We start from the raw sequence: 15152 nt of genomic DNA, 5'->3' as shown, positions 1-15152 counted from the left end.
TTGCACCATGAAACAGCTGTTTCGCGGGGCAGGGAGGGAGGGGGAGGAGGGGGAACGCCGCGCGCTGGGGGAAGAGGCGGGGCCGGGGCGGGGATTTGGGGAAGGGAACCAATAGGGGCAGGGAGGGGGCGGAGTTTGGGGAAGGGGTTGGAATGGGGGGTAGGAAAAGGGTGGAGTATGGGTGGGGCCAAGGGCAGGCAAGGGGGCAATTATTTCAGGGCCTAGGGGCGGCAAAATCATTAATCCACCACTGCCTATCTGCACTGATGAATAATAAGTAAACACCCAGTCCTGCCCCTTAGTGTCTCCAGCTGTGTCCTCTGATTCAGTTCCCCACCCACAACCACCAAACGAGACGTGGCCCCATGTGGGGACTGAGCATAGCCTGCGGTACCTGGCGAACCTGATTTGCAGATTCTTCAGCTTCTTCCCCCGGATGCCACCAGCCACCCTGTTAGCTGAAGCCTCATGAACCCCTTTGGTACCATACCTCATGACTACACCCTGCCTCAGCCCCGTAGGTGCGGCTACATGCGGGTGCTCAGCACCACGACAGCCAAGCGGACGCATGCACAATGCTGCCCCATCTTTGGCCGCGTGGCCCTGGACAACCTCCCCATACAGAGGCTGCAGGACAGCCAGGGCTTCCAGCTCCAGCCCAGCCTGTGTCATCATTTTCCACACCCCAGAGCCAGTGACAGCTCCTGCCTGAGCCCCCTGACCCAGCACCAGCCACCACTTCCTACTTAAGTCCCCTTCCCCAGCAACCTCCATGGGGCAGGGCTGAGGGCCAATAGGGTGGCCAGGGCAGCGCATTGGGCCCTATGGGACTAGAAACATCTCGCGTCTCTCCAGCACATACCAGTCTCAGGGGTGGGGCCCTACCAAATTCTCGCTCTGTTTTGGTCAATTTCGTGGTTTTAGGATTTTTAATATTGTAATTTTCACGGTTTCAGATATTTTAAATCTGAAGTTTCATGGTGTTGACACTGTGGTGTCCCGACCCAAATCGAGGTTGGTGGGGGGAACCAGGGGGGTGTGGTATTGCCACCGGAGCTCTGAAGACAGCGCTGTCACCAGCAGCAGTGCAGGACTAAGCATGGCAATCCCGCGGCCCCTCCCCCTCCAATAGCCAGATTTCATGGCAGTGAAGTTGGTAGGACCCTTCTCATGGGGCCAGCCACTGCAGCCCCATAACCAGTCTCCTTGGATGGAACTTGCCCATAGCCCTATAGACATAGCACCCCACAACCCAGATCCCCTTTGCTGCCCCCTTCCTTGGGCTGTTTCAGACTTCCTAGCCCCATATAATGAAGCTACACGCCAACCACAGCTCCCAGTGCCAGTGTAGGTCAAAGCGGGGGTGTTACAGTATCAAGGAGGTTGAAGGCTGAAAGTTCAAAGCCAACCCTTGGCAGAAGTCGGAGAAGGACCCATGCCTTCTGCTACAACCAGCCTCAGCCACAGGGTTTTTAAACTTATTATTTGGGGGCATGGGGGGGAATGTAATTGCAGGATAACAGAAGATTCAGAAGGTGCTTAAAATAGTTACATATAAATAAATGACCTCTGTGAATGCTTGCTAGGAGGGGAAATAGGGATAGAGGAGTTTGGGACTTCAGCAAAGGGAGGAGGATTATGGGGAGGTCAGAGGTTCGGGTTCAGGTGAGGGGGTGGGATATTGGTACGGCTGATATGATGGTGGGAGGGAGGGTGAGTGAGTGAGTGGGTGTCAGGCACCCCCACATTCTTCCCTCCCATATGTGCCCTGGGATTGGGAGGACCTTTCCCTTTGCGGGTGTCTGAGCCCCACCTCTCTGCCCCCTCACGTGAGCCAGAATCTGGGGGGCCCTCCCTCTTTAGGAGGCTCTGAGCCCCTCTCCCTGCCCCTGTCACTCTGGGGGTGTCTGAGCCCTTTGTGTGTGCCAGGATCTGGGGTTCCTGCCCCTTTATAGGGGTGTCTGACCCCATTCCTTGCCTCCCCACATGTGTGTTGGGATCTGGGGGACCCTGTGCCACTTGGGTGAGCTGAGCCCTTCTCCTGCCTCCCCTTGTTGAAGCCAGGGGACCCTGCCCTTCTAGACAATAGCTGAGCTCCTTCCCCTGCTCCCACAACACTAGATCAGGTGAGGAACTAAGCACGGGCAGGCTTGGTATATAGCACAGGCTCCCAAGCACTTACTGAGGGAAGAGGGCTAGATGAATGGAGCTATCGGTCCAGGCTGTATTATCTCAATGGGCACTCTCCTTCAGTTGATACCATCACACTGAGATCCATAGGATCCACAATATCAAAGCAGCTGCTACTGGTTAATTTCATACAATTTTACAGCTGAGCACCAGGTCAGCTACAATTAAATTTGAGAAGACTTGTTTAAAAGCAGATTGTTCTAGGTTCTCTAGCATCCCCATGGTTACTTGGATTGTCTTGAAATTTCGGGTGCCTCTTGGGGGACATAGGCTTAGTGACCCACATTTTAGATCATTTGATCAAGGGGTTCCTGAATTACAACCACCCACCCAAAAACAGCTTTTCTTCAAGTTCACAGCTTCTACCAATGGATTTTGTGCACCCCTGCCTTTGAAAATGCTGATGGCTTAATGGAATTGGAAGGGGAGGGTGAGCTGGAAATGCTGGGGGTGGGGATACTAAATGTTGCAGGGTATGGTGGGGAGGGAGAAGGAGAGACACACACCAGTCTTTTTACACATGTAACAAATAACCACCACATTTTTGGGTCATACACCAACTACACACTCCAAAAGTTACAAAGCACGAGCATTATCCCCATTCCACTATTGCGTAATGTGCATGGGGAGGGGGGTAGAAATGCCCAGATACACCCATAACACACCTACTCACACACTGTCATTGCACTGTACTGAACAGGGGCTTCAACTACCTTCAACTACCTGAAGGAGGGTTCCAAAGAGGATGGAGCTCGGCTGTTCTCAGTGGTGGCAGATGACAGAACAAGGAGCAACAGTCTCAAGTCGCAGTGGGGGAGGTCTAGGTTGGATATTAGGAAAAACCATTTCACTAGGAGCGTGGTGAAGCACTGGAATGGATTACCAAGGAATGTGGTGGAATCTCCTTCCTTAGAGGTTTTTAAGGCCCAGCTTGACAAAGCCCTGGCTGGGATTATTTAGTTGGGGTTGATCCTGCTTTGAGCAGGGGGTTGGACTAGATGACCTCCCGAGATCTCTTCCAAACCTAATCTTCTATGATTCCCTACACTTGCCCGGCATGTAGACACTAAGGGCGAGTTTACACTACAAAGACAGATCAAGCCAGTGAAAAATCCCCACCCTGGAGCGACGTTGTTACACCGACCCAAGTCCCCGTGCAGACAGCGCTAGGACAGTGGAAGAACTGTGGAAGACATGGCTGGAGCCTGCTCCACATCACATCTGCTCAATTGTACAACCCCTTCAACCTCATCCCCTTCAGGTACGTGATGCCATCTGACACTACACTGTCATTTACCTTTCATTCGTGCCCACTTCACTGATGACAGTCCCCAGGCAGGAAGACCCCGTGCCCCATTAGTGACACAACGTGCACAAGTCAGCGCTGGAATGAGGTAAACTGGATCTCTCAGGGTACCCAGGCACCTTTCCTTTGATCATACACCTGGGGGCAGGAAGAAGGGCTCACTGTCACTGAGGGGAACAGCCCCCAAAACCACCTCGATTCAGTCACAGCTCTGCCGAGCTGGTCCAGCTAATCCCTCCCCCATTCAGTACAGCAACACATAACGCGCTGAGGACAGCTGGAGCCCAGGGGTTCCTGGCAGCTCCAGGGGCAGAGATAAGGACCCCGGGCAGGTACCTTAACTCCTCATTGCTTGGTTTTCAGACGTGAGAGTTTTGGTGGGCTCGACATTGTGGAAGGGCACGTGGAACATTAACGCTGCGGTTTGCCAGTGACTTAGCACTGACCGCCTGGTACACAAGGGAGCAGGAGAGGTGGACACAGCTCTGCTGCAGCTTGGAACAAAGTCACAGGCTGCTAGGAGGCGAACCCCGGGAAATCACACAGGAAAAACAGACAAAAGGAGGGAGAGCCAAGACGGATCCCATAGAGTTGGGGGTATTGAGGCAGTTGTTGCTGCCAACACGACCGCTGCCTTCAGCTCGGCTTTGCCAAACCAACCTGAGAACTCTCTGATGCAGGATTCCAGTTAAGTAACAAATGTGATGCTGAGTTGCTGCAGATATGGATTGCATTGGTCCCAGCAGGTAACGAACTGTGACAGCCCCTTGTCAAGGAGATTCCATCAGAAGTAGAAACCTGCTACTCCTCAATGTCAATAGGGACCAATATGAGATCCCCGCCAGAGCATGGGCAAAAGAGGCACAGAGCCTCCGAGGACACACATGCCTCGGGGGACAAGGCTGGGGGAGACACAGAGCAGAGGAAAGCAGAAAGCGAAAGAGAGGGACCCAGACTGGGGGCTCCTAGTGTAGAACCAATGTGAATGAAATTGTTTTTAAGTTATCCACTGTACCATTGCAAAACTTCTGTTACTACATTGTAACTTTCATTACACTTGCCATTTTGCTACATTGTAACTTTCATTACACTTGCCATTTTGCCTACATTGTAACTTCTGTGCCATATTGTAATTCAAACCCCATTTTAAAATGCTTACTCCATTTTGTAAGGGCTTGCTGCAACCTTCATTTTTGCAAACCCTGCTGTAACCTTATTAGTCTAGTTAAGATGTGTGAATGAGGGATGTATGGGTGATAGAATCAACCTCCAGCACCAGCCCGTCCTGATGAGATAAAGTTCAAATACCAACGGCTGAAGAACTAGACAACAGCCCTAACTCAAGCAAGAAGCATCCACCTTAAAAAGAAACAACAGAAGGAAGATCAAAGCCAGGTCCCAGGCTGACAGTCACGCCTGCAATTGACGGGTGATCAAGTCAAACCCAGAGGCGGCGTGACACAGCGAGACCTAGAGACTTTGAATCCAAAAACTCCTATAAAAAAGGAAGGGTGAGATGAGAGACTTTGGGTAACGTTCTGCTATCAACATCAAGGAGCATCGGTGCGCGCCCGACAGAGACCCGGCTCCCCCTCGTGCTCAGCTCTCCTGGCCAGTTAGCTGTCACGAGCTACGATCCCAAGCTGCGAACTCAAACTACACTCAGGACTGGTAACTATCCAGCAGCTGCAGAACATTTTGGTGTGTGTGTGTGTGTGTGTGTGTGTGTGTGTGTATGTGTATAAGCATTGAGGTATTTGTTAATAGTTACAGATTAATAATAAATGTGGCATCTTTGCCTTGACCCCTAAAACGATCCTGTATAAGTTTGTGGGACAACACTAGCACAACCCTGAGTCAAAGGAATAAACAGAAACTGACAGTTAGGAAGGAATTGCTAAGCGGGAGCCCACGCCTGGGACAGCAGATGGTATGGTTCGGCATTGAGGGGCATCAGCAGAGCTGGAGGGGGAGGCCCGGGCTGGGACAGCAGGGGTTGTGGGTCTGGATTGAGGGGCACGAGCAGAGCTGGTTTGCCCATGCCCCACTCCTGGCAGTGCTCATGTTTCCTCACAATTCTACTCCGCTGGCCCCCGGAAACCCTTTCACCCCTCCCTGCGCAGGGAAGGAACCTAGTGGTGCCTTGTGACTGCAGGGACCTGGCTGCCCCAGCTCTGGGCCAGCCACAGACTCTGTTAATTCATAGATTCAAGGACTGGAAGGGACCTCAAGAGGTCAAGTCCAGTCCCCTGCCCTCGTGGCAGGACCAAATACTGTCCAGACCATCCCTGATAGACATTTATCTAACCCACTCTTAACTATCTCCAGAGATGGAGATTCCACATCCTCCCTAGGCAATTTATTCCAGTGTTTAACCACCCTGACAGTTAGGAACTTTTTCCTAATGTCCAACTAAACCTCCCTCGCTGCAGTTTAAGCCCATTGCTTCTGGTTCTATCCTTAGAGGCTAAGGTGAACAAGTTTTCTCCCTCCTCCTTATGACACCCTTTTAGATACCTGAAAACTGCTATCATATCCCCTCTCAGTCTTCTCTTTTCCAAACTAAAAAACCCAATTCTTTCAGCCTTCCTTCATAGGTCATGTTCTCAAGACCGTTAATCATTCTTATTGCTCTTCTCTGGACCCTCTCCAATTTCTCCACATCTTTCTTGAAATGTGGTGCCCAGAATTGGACACAATACTCCAGTTGAGGCCTAACCAGTGCAGAGTAGAGCGGAAGAATGACTTCTCGTGTCTTGCTCACAACACACCTGTTAATACAGCCCAGACTCATGTTTGCTTTTTTTGCAACAGCATCATATTGTTGACTCATATTTAGCTTGTGGTCCACTATAACCCCTAGATCCCTTTCTGCCGTACTCCTTCCTAGACAGTCTCTTCCCATTCTGTATGTGTGAAACTGATTTTTCCTTCCTAAGTGGAGCACTTTGCATTTGTCTTTGTTAAACTTCATCCTGTTTACCTCAGACCATTTCTCCAATTTGTCCAGATCATTTTGAATTATGACCCTGTCCTCCAAATCAGTTGCAATCCCTCCCAGTTTGGTATCATCTGCAAACTTAATAAGCGTACTTTCTATGCCAATATCTAAGTCGTTGATGAAGATATTGAACAGAGCTGGTCCCAAAACAGAACTCCTGCAGAACCCCACTTGTTATGCCCTTCCAGTAGGATTGGGAACCATTAACAACAACTCTCTGAGTACGGTTATCCAGCCAGTTATGCACCCCCCTTATAGTAGCCCCATCTAAATTGTATTTGCCTAGTTTATCAATAAGAATATCATGTGAGACCCTTTGAAAAACTGCCAACTCTCCTCAGTTGTTTTCCCCCTCAGTCTTGATTCCCATGGGACCTTACCTATCAGCTCTCTGAGCTTACCAAAATCCGCCTTTCTGAAATCCATTGTCTCTATTTTGCTGTACTCTCTTCTACTCTTCCTTAGAATTGCAAACTCTATGATTTCATGATCACTTTCACCTAAGTTGCCTTCTATTTTCAAATTCTCAACGAGTTCCTTCCTATTTGTTAAATTCAAGTCTAGAACAGCTTCCCCCCAGTAGCTTTTTCAACCTTCTGAAATAAAAAGTTGTCTGCAATGCAGTCCAAGAATTTATTGGATAGTCTGTGCCCCGCTGTGTTATTTTCCCAACATATATTTGGATAGTTGAAGTCCCCCATCAGCACCAAATCTTGGGCTTTGGATGATTTTGTTAGTTGTTTAAAAAAAGCCTCTTCCACCTGGTTAGGTGGCCTGTAGTAGACTCCTAGCATGACATCACCCTTGTTTTTTACCCCTTTTAGCCTAACCCAGAGACTCTCAATACTCCCGGCTCCTATGTCCATCTCTACCTCAGTCCAAGTGTGTACATTTTTAATATATAAGGCAACACCTCCTCCCTTTTTCCCCTGTCTACCTTTCCTGAGCAAGCTGTACCCATCCACACCAACATTCCAATCATGTGTATTATCCCACCAAGTTTCAGTGATGCGAACAATGTCATAGTTGTATTTATTTATTAGCACTTCCAGTTCTTCCTGCTTATTCCCCATACTTCTCACATTTGTATATAGGCATCTAAGATACTGGTTTGATCTTGCCTCCCAGTTTTGCCCTGACCCTCCTTTCTCTCTGCCATTATAGCCCTCGCTCCCTCTTGTTTCCGACCCATCTCCCAGGTCTCCATGTTCCCCACTTATCTGTGGGCTTTGCTCACCTGTCCCCGTCGAACCTAGCTTAAAGCCCTCCTCACTAGGTTAGCCAGCCTGTGTCCAAATAGGGTCTTTCCCCTCCTCAAAAGGTGAACACCATCTCTGCCTAGCAGTCCTTCCTCAAATAGCATCCCGTGGTCGAGGAAGCCAAAGCCCTCCTGACAACACCATCTTCGCAACCAGGCATTCACCTCCATGATGCATCTGTCTCTGCCCAGGCCCCTACCTTTGACAGGAAGAATCGAAGAGAATACCACCTGCGCTCCAAACTCCTTCACCCATTCTCCCAGAGCCCTGTAGTCACTCTTGATCTGCTCAGTGTCACACCTCGCAATATCATTTGTGCCCACATAGATGAGTAGCATGGGGTAGTAGTCAGAGGGCTGGATAATCCTCGACAATGCCTCCGTAACATTTCAGATACGGGTCCCCGGCAGGCAGCATACCTCCCAAGATGAAATGTCATGGCGACAGTTGGGTGCCTCCTCTCCCTCAGCAGAGAGTCTCCGACCACCACTACCCTATGTTTCCTATTTGCAGTGGTGGCAGCAGACCTCCCAGCCTTAGGGGTACGAGGCTTCTCCTCCTTTACTGTAGGGTGTGATTCTTTCTCTCCTGTATCAAGAAGAGCATAATGGTTACCTATTACCACGGCGGGAGGGTTCGGAGCAGGGATGGAGCACTGCCTGCTGCCAGAAGTAACCAGCTTCCAGTGTCCACCCTGAGCCATCTCCTCCTCCACCAGTGGTGTATCAGCAGTCCTGTGTACTGGGACAGCTACCTCAGCTGTCTCCACATGGACACTCTCCAGGAATTGCTCGTGGATTCAGATGCTCCTCAACCTAGCCACCTCCTCCTGTAGCTCTCCCACTACATGGTTCATTCACTCAGGGATAAGAGGGTGGAGCAGGCTCCAAGGGAGAGACCCAACAGGGTCAGGACCAGTTGCTGCCAGACAGGGACCTCACTGCCTCTTGGACACCCTGTCTCCCTATCTTCCCAGAGGCTGCCCCTTACCCTGGCACAGAGATGGCTCAGGTGCGTGGGAGGTACTGGGGCCACCTGAGTCCTGCACAGACCAGCCCTGGCATGGCGGGAACCAGCCAGCCAGACAGGGATTGCTACTGTAGGATCTTTGGTGAGCACAGAGCCTGCACACTGACTGGTTTGTTATTGTAGGGTCTCTGGAGAGCACAGGGGCTGCACCCAGACTGCTTTGTTATTGCAGGGTGGGAGGTTACACACACCCTGTCTGCTTTTGGGGTGACGTGGTGACAGACACAGGTAACTGATGGGTTTCTCTCCTCCACCTGGGCAGGTGCCCCCCACTCCACACCCGCTGGAAGCTGCCAAGGCCCCATCTCAACAGAAATGCTGCTCCTCAGCTGCTCCTCCAAGCTGCGGCTGCTGGAGGAGACACTACGGAGGCGCCTGCCTGAGACATTGCAGGTGACATGGCTGTGCCTAGCCACACTGCCCGCAGCCCAGGGCCAAGACTCAACCCTCCCCACCCCCATCCATGGGGCAGAGAGCAGGTGAAGGTCCCTCTGACTCCCCTGGGAGATGGGTTAGAGATCAGGCCGGAAGGGCAGGGCCCTCCCCCGAAGATGCTGGCTGCTCTCCCAGCCACCCCTCCCTCACCCCTCATGTCTCCCAAAGTCCAAACCCAGCACCAATTCCTGCTGCTCACCCAGCGTAGCCGGTGGGACCTTCCCAGCCAATCACAGGGAAAGTTGGCTTCATATCAGCCAATCACACCACGGGCGGGCACCGTGCCAGCCAATCACTCCGTGGGCAGGCTCCGTGACAGCAAATCAGAGAGCTAGATAGCTCTGGCTCCCTCCATGGCTCCATGCCCACCACATGGCTTAAGTGTGTGTGGGGGGGGGTCACCAGCCTCTTTGACCCCTGTCCCCCACACTCAGGAACTCCCCTGTGAAACCAGCTCAGGGGCCACAAAACAACTCAGGGGTCAGACCCCAAAATTAGGACAATAAACCGGGGAGGGGGGGAGAGACAAGCCCCCCAGCCCTCACGCCCCATAGGCCCTGCCCCATATTGCCTCCCAACACTCATGCCCTCCACATCCCAACTCCCTCCCTCTCACCCCCAACCCTAGTGTCACCCCACATCCCCCAATCTCTTCTCCTTGCTGCTCCCCAGAGCCTGGGGCAGCCATCTTCCTGGCCTAGGCCCATGAAATCATTGTGAGGTGGTGGCCATCTTGGCTAAGGGCAGCTTGTGGTGTCAGCCACATTGGCAGGGCCAGGAGAGGCCAGACATTTTGGAGAAGGGCAAAAAACACCCTAAGAAGGTGCTGAAAACCACGAGATGCTGAAACCACACAATAAACATGTGGAGGCTCCTGACATAGTTGTGCGAGTAGGAATTGCTGTCCCTCCTCCAGCTCTGATCCCTAACACCCTTGTATCTCTGGCAGGTTCACGGCATTGTGATGAACATAAACCGCGGGAACCCGGCTGGACATGAGGTGCTGGTGGATACATGGCCCAAGTTCAAAGCTGTCCTCACCTGGCCACGCAGAGAGGTGCTGCCCCTTAGCCATTGCGTTGCACCTGGGGGACTGGCTGGCTCGGGGGGGAAGGGGGGGAGATTGGGATTTGGGGCCTTTCCAGGCTGGCTTGGGGGTGGGGGGGTGGGAAGGCAAATCGGTCATTCCATTGGGAGTTCCCCACTCTGCTTCATGTCTCCCCTGGCAGGTGGCATCGGACGACTCTGATTTCTACACCAACAAGTACACAGCGTTCTACCGGGACCCGGGCGCCTACCAGGCCCTGCTGGGCAGCACCATCAACTGGGGCCAGGCCTTCTCTATCCACAGTAACATGGGAGTCCAGCTGGAAGCGTCCCGCTACTTCACTTACCTCCACCCAGATCCCAGCACCATGCCCAAGGTCCGGTCAGTGTCTGCCTGCGTCACAGGGCCCAACAGGGGGTGTGGTAGGGAAGGGGACAGCCTGAGAGGCTGGGGTATTGGCCAGCATGGCACTGGGATACCCACACTCTGGCTGGCTATTCCCCATGGAGGGCCTGGGGCACTGGGGTCCTGTTTCCACCAACAGAAACCCAGTGAAATTGGCACTGTGCCCAACCTCCCTCAGGGACCCTGCCAGCACTGGGGAGCGTAGCCATTGGGTGGAGCCAGCCATGGGGAGGGCCCTGTTCAGTTGCTGCACAGGGCCCCAGCCTCTGCCAGAAAACCCTGATGCAAATGGTTTCTGTGCCACCAATGCAGCCCCATCCACAGTGCCTGGGGAAGGGCACTCCTGCAAATAGCTATCAGCCCTGGCAGGGCTTTGGCAGTGAGCGACTCTGCTCATCCTGTCCCTTCACCACATCTCTCCTGGCCCAGGATGGAGAGGAACCTTCCCCATCCACAGCCTGTTCACACCTCAGCTCCTCACCCAGAACCCTGGAAGGGGCAGATAACCCGGGGGCGCTTTGTAGAAGGGGCATCTCTACCGGGAAGGGAAATGAGACATTAGGCAAAGCTGCCACTATGTGGGTTAGTGTCCCATTCCCCACCCCCTGAGCCAGCCAACTCCCCACTCCACTTGGCTACTGCATCCCCTTTTCCTGAGTCCCATGAGTTTGGCTGGGTCTCACAATGACCTTCATGGGAATTTCCCTCTGCCGGTGGGGGAAGCCCCCTCTGATTGGCTGCCTCTCAGAGCTGCTGCAGTAAGAGTTCCCTGCCCCTGCCCCTCCCTGCAGTAATGTGACACCCATGTCTTGGGGCGGGGATGGGGAAGGGAGAGGCAGCAGGAATTGCTCAGCATCTCAGGGTGACATCGCTTCCACTCCCCATCCCTTGCTGTGAGCAATGGGGACAGGACAGTGCCTGGGCTTCCTCCTTCCCTGGGACACCTGGCCTGGGAGAGGGGAGCTCGCTGCAGCCCCCACAGGTCTGGGAGGGGTGGAACAACACCACAAGGTGCGGGGGGGGGGTGCTGCGGGGGCTGGGGACAGAGTTGATGGGTGACTGTGGGACAGAACTGATGGGGCAGAATGAGTTGCTGTAAGGGAGATGGAGAGATGTGGGGCTAGGAGCTTCTACAGTGGGGCCCATATCACCATAATAAATCTGGGAATGCTGGCAACACCCCGGGGTGGGAGGAGTTCAATTATCAAGGGACACCAGCAATCACAGTGTAATCTTTAAAAAAGCCTCATGATCTTAGAGCTAACCTCATGATTCTGGGTTCTGACTCCTAATCACTGACCCTTGGAGCTTGGCCCTGCTGCTCTCTGCCTGGCCAGACTGGACCCGGCTATGAGGCTGTCATCCCTGGATGTCTCCCACGCCGTCCTGCTGAATGAGACGTGGACCTTTGTGGGGGAATGAGAAGAGCAGGAGGTACCTGGCCAACCTGATCCGCCGCTTCCCCAATATCTGCCACCTGGACGCTGCTGGACGCCCCGTCAGTTGGGCCATTTCAGACCCGTTTGGCCTTATGAGGCATGGCTACACCCTGCCCCAGCACCGGTGCTACATATAGGTGCTGATGAATGTCATGGCCAAGCAGATGCATGCACGGGGCTATCCCAGCTACAGCTACGTGGCCATGGAGAACTACCCCATGCAGAGGCTGCAGGAGAGGCAGGGCTTCCAGCGCCAGCCCAGCTGTGCCACTTCATCCTCCACAATGCAGCACTGCATAGAACCCCCACCCCCAGAGCAGCACCGAGCACAACCCCCGCATGAGACCCCAGCCCAGTCACCCGGGGGGACCTGTCAGGCTGGAACTAAGGGAAGCCAAGGGAAGGGGGTGTAGGAGTCTGGGGATTAGTGTTACACCCAGTGGAACCAGTAACATCTCCCAGCACCAGCCTCACATGAGGCCTGCTATGCCCAGCCCCATACCCAGGAAGCCAGTCTGTCCTACTCTCCTGAGCACCATAACCTGCCCTCCTTGGTGGACTCTATGCCCCCAGACCCATACACACAGCACCCCCGTCCCACTTCCCCTACACTACCCCATTCCAATTCCTCTTCCAGACACTCCATCAACGGCTCAACGATCTTCCACCCAATCAAGTTACATGCTCACTGGTCTCCTGCATCTACTCTGCTCTGTCTCCCCTATTTTCCCTGGGAGATCCTGCTCAGCATATTGCATCTCTAACTTCTCCATAGTCAGTGTGTCACCCAGGGGTGAAACTAACTTAAAGGACTTACCCGTATGCCGGAGTCCTCAGCGGGGGCGTGGCCTCAACCGGAAGAGGTGTGGCCTTTCAAAATTTAAAGGCCCTGGGGCTCCAGTTGTGGCTGGGAGCCCCAGGGCCTTTAAATCACCCCGGAGCTACCAGCTGCAGGAAGGCCCGGGGCTCAGGGGCTAATTAAAAGACCTGGGGTTCCAGCCGCCATGGAGCTCCAGGCTCTTTAAATCACCGCGGGAGCCCTGCTGCCGCTACTCTGGGGCAGCAGGGGTCCAGCGGGGATTTAAAGGGCCCGGTGCTCCTGCCACTGCGAGGTAGCGGCGGCAGGGCTCCAGAGGCAATTTAAAGGGCCCGGGGCTCCCCACAGTGGCAGGAGCACCAGGCCCTTTAAATCCGGTAGCCGGGCTGAGTTGCAGGAGATCCGGGGCTCCGGCAGTGATTTAAAAGTCCAGAGGCTCTGGCCACTGCAGGGAGCCTGGGCCCTTTAAAGTGCTGCTGGAGCTCCGGCAGAGGGGCTTGGGCAGCACTTTAAAGGGCCCGGGCTCCCCGCAGTGGGTGGAGCCCTGGGCCCTTTAAATCACCGCTGGAGAAGCTGGTCCAGTCCGGCACGGCGTACCGGCTCTTGCCAGTACACCATACCGTACCGGCGTACTTTCACCTCTGGTGTCATCCTCCCCATACCCTGCCAGAGACATCTCCCCCGGATCTCCCTCTCTCCCACTTCCCTGGGGCTTGTCACGTTTCTCACCATTGCAGTCTGCGCTCATCAGCTCTTTTCCTCTCTCCTGGACAATACAAACCACAGCAGCTGTAAATGGGGCAGGAGGGGCTGTGCCATAGATCCCCATTCAGCAACATCTCCTTGAGCACAAAGTGCCGGGCATGATGTTTCTAACACACAATGCATCTGGCTGTTCCACGTTGATACTAACCAGCCCGAAGGTGTTCCCATGCCAAGGGCTCCCTCAAGGGCCAGTCTGTCTCAGTAACTCAAGGGTTAAATACCTCCTGGGGATGTTGATTATCCTCAAACCAAACTTCACTATCCCCAAAGATTCCCAGCCTGAGGTCACACTCAAAAGCAATCCAGATGTGTTAAATTGAGCACTACACAGCCACGACACCCAAATCCCCTTAACTCTGCCCACCAACATGGACCAATAGCAGGAAGCATTTTGGGCTTTGTGATCCCAGATGTGATTAAACTGATTGTTGAAGACACCTTTGAGTATTTCCCCTTTGCGGTGCCACTCCCTGGCACGGCTGGGACCATGCAGGTGAGGGGAATGGCAGAATTACAGCTAGGGCCACACAGCAGTTTCCCATTTTTCAACCAGATTTTCAAATGAAATTTTCCTAAAAAAGCTTCTGCTTGTTCCCAGAAAATGTTGGCTTTGTGTCAAAATACCGAGGGTCTGAAAACCAGCATTTTGGGTGCATAACCCAGTCTGCGGGGTGGTGTCTGCAACAATTACGGTCAGGGTCAAATATCAAGGGCTTCCTTTTGAAAAGTAATCAATACCATCGGTTGGAGCCACCCCACAACTTTCTGAGACCACTAAATATCTTCCCTGGGGGAACTTTAAGAGCAAACACTTCCTCGCTTACAAGCGCGGAATGTGTGTGAAACAAGAAGAGATTTGTTAGTGGGGATGGGGAAACCAGCACCCAACTGGGGAGAGTACAGCAATAACAACTCACCTCTCTGTAGTTGTTAATAATAAGTAAACACCCAGTCCTGCCCCTTAGTGTCTCCTCTTTGGCAAAAGGCCACTTTGGTGCAGCCTCCCAATGAAGAGTTTTCTGACTTTGCAAAATCTTTATCAGACTCACTCCGTGCTGCGGCAGACAAACCCAGAGCACACCCCTGCTGGAAAAGACAAATTCCCCCTTCTCTCTTCCATGCTCCACTACCTACTGGCTGCAGCTTTGCTTAGGGTGACCCCTCGTCCAGGGCACAGTCAGTACAGTTGGTGTGCTCCACTGCCACACAAGGCAGCTAACAACATTTCACTGCTCCAACAGCCAAAACTGACATGAACTTTAACTACAACAACCCAACGTTGATGGTGAGGGGTCCCAGAGCTTCTCCTGCCTCCATCCAGAGCCCAGCATCATGCCAGAGATCAGGTCAGCATCTGCCCACACCACACAGCTCCTGTAGGGTGGGAGCCCAGGGCAGCCTGAGGGTCACTCAAGATCTAGCCAGCTGTCTCTGTCCTTCACCCCATGCCAGGGCCTA

The 15152-nt window shown here is 53.3% G+C and overlaps 1 pseudogene; it reads left to right on the top strand.

Moving 5' to 3' along the window:
- The first annotated feature begins 9085 nt into the window (after nucleotides 1–9085).
- Nucleotides 9086–12455, top strand: LOC117876010 (annotated as a pseudogene).
- Nucleotides 12456–15152: the final 2697 nt, after the last annotated feature.

Source organism: Trachemys scripta, chromosome 4, assembly GCF_013100865.1.
Source record: "Trachemys scripta elegans isolate TJP31775 chromosome 4, CAS_Tse_1.0, whole genome shotgun sequence".
Taxonomy (NCBI): domain Eukaryota; kingdom Metazoa; phylum Chordata; order Testudines; family Emydidae; genus Trachemys; species Trachemys scripta.
This window is presented reverse-complemented; position numbering and strand designations above follow the sequence as displayed.